At 32.5% G+C, this 6,000-nt stretch overlaps 1 protein-coding gene across 4 annotated transcripts in view; it reads right to left on the bottom strand.

Annotated features, from left to right (window-relative positions):
* LOC106078545 (uncharacterized) overlaps positions 1 to 6,000 on the bottom strand; it is a 171,731-nt gene that overhangs the window by 110,786 nt on the left and 54,945 nt on the right. The window lies entirely within an intron of this gene.

Here is a 6,000-nt window from a genome sequence, read left to right as displayed (position 1 = left end):
CATACATACATACATACATACATACATACATACATACATACATACATACATACATACATACATACATACATACATACATACATACATACATACATACATACATACATACATACATACATACATACATACATACATACATACATACATACATACATACATACATACATACATACATACATACATACATACATACATACATACATACATACATACATACATACATACATACATACATACATACATACATACATACATACATACATACATACATACATACATACATACATACATACATACATACATACATACATACATACATACATACATACATACATACATACATACATACATACATACATACATACATACATACATACATACATACATACATACATACATACATACATACATACATACATACATACATACATACATACATACATACATACATACATACATACATACATACATACATACATACATACATACATACATACATACATACATACATACATACATACATACATACATACATACATACATACATACATACATACATACATACATACATACATACATACATACATACATACATACATACATACATACATACATACATACATACATACATACATACATACATACATACATACATACATACATACATACATACATACATACATACATACATACATACATACATACATACATACATACATACATACATACATACATACATACATACATACATACATACATACATACATACATACATACATACATACATACATACATACATACATACATACATACATACATACATACATACATACATACATACATACATACATACATACATACATACATACATACATACATACATACATACATACATACATACATACATACATACATACATACATACATACATACATACATACATACATACATACATACATACATACATACATACATACATACATACATACATACATACATACATACATACATACATACATACATACATACATACATACATACATACATACATACATACATACATACATACATACATACATACATACATACATACATACATACATACATACATACATACATACATACATACATACATACATACATACATACATACATACATACATACATACATACATACATACATACATACATACATACATACATACATACATACATACATACATACATACATACATACATACATACATACATACATACATACATACATACATACATACATACATACATACATACATACATACATACATACATACATACATACATACATACATACATACATACATACATACATACATACATACATACATACATACATACATACATACATACATACATACATACATACATACATACATACATACATACATACATACATACATACATACATACATACATACATACATACATACATACATACATACATACATACATACATACATACATACATACATACATACATACATACATACATACATACATACATACATACATACATACATACATACATACATACTGGCAGAAGCGCAGTGAGCATCCCATGACCCCATTACTACGTCTCTGCATACATCTTACTTTTTGCTTTATATATATATACTAGCCTGACATTACCCGCGGCCTGCGGGTCTAAATTTGTGTTTACTAATCTAGTGGATTGGATTTAGATGTATGTTAAACTTAGCTAATGATTCTTTCAAGTTTTTCTCTTTCGCTACGAAAATAAAATTAGTTTTGCGAAAATTGGTTTACCCGAGGCGATACATCCATATCTATTAAAAACGAAAGAAGCGATAGAGGAATAGGATATAAAGTACAATTAAAACGGGTTTACCCGATTTGTTAAATGAAAGGTATATAAGTAAGTCAGGACGTTCTGAATTCGCAGATATATGGAACGAATTTATGTAAAAATGCTTTTGAAACACAAATTTGAAGGTTAATTTTATTAAATAATGAAATCAATAGACTATATTCATATTGTATATTATGTGTCAAAGTAAAAAACTATATGTGTAAAGTGTACTTCTTGAAATTATATCTAGATCTAAATCCTTTCGATCTTTTCTCATGTCAACATTGTAAACAAAGCCTAGATCCATATAATAGCTTTAATAGAGTCGGTCAACTTTTTTTTAAGGGTCTTAAGTTTGTTTTAGGGCTACAATACATACACTACGGTCTAAGTTAGTACCCAAGGAACATTTTTGCCAAGTTTTATCAAGATTGGTCAAGCAGTTTTGATTTCTATTCCTAACATACATACATACATACATACATACATACATACATACATACATACATACATACATACATACATACATACATACATACATATATACATACATACATACATACATACATACGCCTTATTTTCTACTTTATAAAGCAGATATATATACAGGGCCGCCGCTACCTATTGCGCAATGTGTGCACTGCACGCAGGAGGCCGAATGTAGGGGACGGCCAAATCATTTTTCCAAGGTTGCCTTTATTTTTCAAATTTTTTGTTTATTGAAGAAAAAAATTACTCAGATATTTTAGTATTTTATATAAATTCCAATTATTCCATTATCATTAGTAAATTATATTTTTAAAAACGATATTTGTACATAAGAAGCTATTTTGGAAACTATTAATAAGAAAAAAAAAGGAGCGGCGTGCGAGGGATTCCACGGGTTTTTCCGTAGGCACCTATTCATTTCTGACCTTGAATTTTCGCGGGTTACCTGTAATATTTATTTTTCCGTAGACGCCTATTCATTTCTGACCTTGAATTTTCGCGGGTTACCTGTAATATTTATTTTTCCGTAGACGCCTATTCATTTCTGACCTTGAATTTTCGCGGGTTACCTGTAATATTGATTTTTCCGTAGACGCCTATTCATTTCTGACCTTGAATTTTCGCGGGTTACCTGTAATATTTGTTTTTCCGTAGGCGTCTATTCATTTCTGATCTTGAATTTTCGCGGGTTACCTGTAATTTTTTTTTTCCGTAGGCGCCTAATGAATATTCTGTCCTTGAATTTTCGCGGGTTACCTGTAATATTGATTTCGAATGACGCTTACAGAAGTATATCAGTCAACACATTTTTTTTCTTCTTAGTATCTACTTACTACATATAAATATTGCTGTTAAGTCGAATAGCCCGTTCTGTACTTGTATCTAGTAAATTAAAAACGTAATGCTAGAAACATTTTTACTTTTATGTTAAATGGCTGTTAGTTAGGCTATTTTTGTGTCATTATTGATGTAGATCTACATTAAGTTGTAAGCTATTAGCTGTTTGGAGCAATAAGCCAACGACCGACCAACAACAAGGGGTGGGCGGGCGAAAAAATGTTTTATTTTCATTGTACTTATTAATCCCTGTCTGAATATTAACAATATTTACAAATTAAAATATCTTAAGTAAAAAACGTCGTTTCATCTTCTAATAAGACCTTGTCAAATGTAGACCGTTTTTTGCGAGAGGAGTTTGTAACAACATGGGCTCAACATTTTTGAAGAAAACATTTCAAAACGTCTGGATTCATCTGGATTGTCTTCTTAGTGCCTGGCTATATTTCTTTCGACGATGATGTTAAAAAAGATCACGCCCATTACCTAGATTTGACCAGGGCTGCCTTTATTATAAGACTTTTTTTTTACTATGATGAATAGTGCGTTTTAAAATAAAACTCATTAGTATTGGATTTTTTTATATTCATTCTTCTTATTACGAGAAAAAGGCGTTGTAAATGCTAGAAGAAAGAAATTCTGAAACTTAAAACGCCAGAATACGATGAGCTCCGTGACTCGGCCTCGAACTCAATTCTATCTCCAGAAAGTAAGTCGCAATTGAATTATAAAGTTAAACACGGAAATTAAACATCTAAAGGGACATGAGGAATACGACAACGGTGTGAATATGAAAGCGGAAAAAAGGGAAAGTTCTACGAAAATAGATTTAAATCAATAGGCGCTTTTGGTACATGGTCTAAAAAAAAAGGGGGGGGGGCGGCATTTTAAAAATTTCGCACGCAGGCGGCCACAACCCTCGCGGCGGCCCTGTATATATATATATAAACACCACACCAAATCCCATCCCTAAAAAAAAAAACGGTCTGCGCATATGATGCATAGGTTAGGGTGTTAGATGGGGTAGGGTTTAGAAAAAACAATTGCCTTCCCCCAGCCCCTTTAAAAGTTCTGGATTCGCTACTGTGGTTACCTCTCCCTCCTCCCTTTTATGTTTAAGGTACCCTGTGAAGCCCGAGTCCTTTAAGGGTAATGGTTTTAGGTTTCAAACTTTCATTGCGACATGACACTCCAGCTGTGCTCTGCTTTGTAGGAAATTTTGCATTATACGTACACGGGTGTCAATATTAATTATTTTGTGAAGGGATTTACTGTGATCGAAAAAAATTACTGACAAGTCAAGTAAATATATATATACATATATATACATATATATATATATATATATATATATATATATATATATATATATATATATATATATATATATATATATATACATATAAACACCACACCAAATCCCATCCCTAAAAAAAAACGGTCTGCGCATATGATGCATAGGTTAGGGCAGGGGTGGGCAAATTACGGCCCGCGGGCCACATGCGGCCCGCCGGAGTGTTTTATGCGGCCTGCCGACACCTACAGAAGTCAGGTGTGCCCACAGTATATACTAATAAAAATGCAAATATATTAAAAATAATATAAATATAAATTATTGAAACTGTCTTATTATAAAAAGTTTCAAGCAAACGAAGACTGTGCTTATTGGCTATACATCAATACACTCTATTCAAGACACAATCTCTGATCAGTATTTATTCAATGCTATGAAGAGCTGTGTTGAATGTTGGGTATGCTTGGAACAAGATGTCAAGGGTGACAACTGGTGAAGGTCGATCTTCGACTGAGTACAATGGTGTTTTTTTTAATACCCCAACCATAAACTTTAAACAGGAAAGTTTGCACAAAGCTGCATAAATTTTTAACCTTGTAAGTCATACTGACGTACTTATCAAACTTAATATAGTTATGGTGTATTAACCACAGGTAGTTTCGATTAAGAACACTATAATCCAATATATCCGCTATATTAGCATGGGCAAGGTAAACGAGAACACTATAAAAGAAGAAATTGTTATGTTACTTGAAGGACATTGAGTGTGACTTTGTTACAAATATTTCTAATGAAGGGTGGAAGACAGATTTCATGTTTCATACATACCATTGCTATGAGCCTTTTACATATGAAATGTAAATGGATGTTAAATCTTTTCAAACAAGGCCTTCCCATTTCTACAAGCAAGCAAAAGAAAACAGGTTTTGTCATTTTCCTTTGCTGAAAGGTGAAAATATTCCTAGTGAAATGATTAAAAGTACAACACTTATTTAGATTCCCTAATTTTGCAATTTGTGAAAGCAAATTTTAAGACGTCAAGAACCGGATTTCAATATCAATAGCTCTCCATTTAGCGCAGAAGTTGATTTAGCTCCAGAGGACATAACTCCGAGCAAAGAGAATTTCCAGTCAGTACTTCCACTGGAGTCTTATGAGTGCTAGAATCTGTATGTCAACACTTTAAAATATGTGCTGCTGTTCACACTATTTGTGTACACATACATCTGTTCTTCTTCTTTGTTCTCATTTTACACGTTGGAGGGTTCAGATCAGTAATCCTATATCTAAGATGAACCGCGAAATGTTTTCCAGATCAGGCAGTTCTCCGAATAGTTTTGGTTCTATAGGAGGGCTTTGGGGCCATAGTCCTGTTCGGGTCTCTGATTTAGTATGCATCATTGAAGGATATGGTCAGCATTCTCTGGTGATGCTCCAAAAGGGCAGGTTTCGCTCTTCCCGACATTTAACTTTCGGAACATATATTGTCTCATCCAGTGAACAAGCAATTTTTTTTTGGGAGGGGGGGGGG

Source organism: Biomphalaria glabrata, chromosome 8 (assembly GCF_947242115.1).
Source record: "Biomphalaria glabrata chromosome 8, xgBioGlab47.1, whole genome shotgun sequence".
NCBI classification, from domain to species: domain Eukaryota; kingdom Metazoa; phylum Mollusca; class Gastropoda; family Planorbidae; genus Biomphalaria; species Biomphalaria glabrata.
Note: the sequence above shows the minus strand (reverse complement) of the source record. Positions and strands in the feature narration are given on the sequence as shown.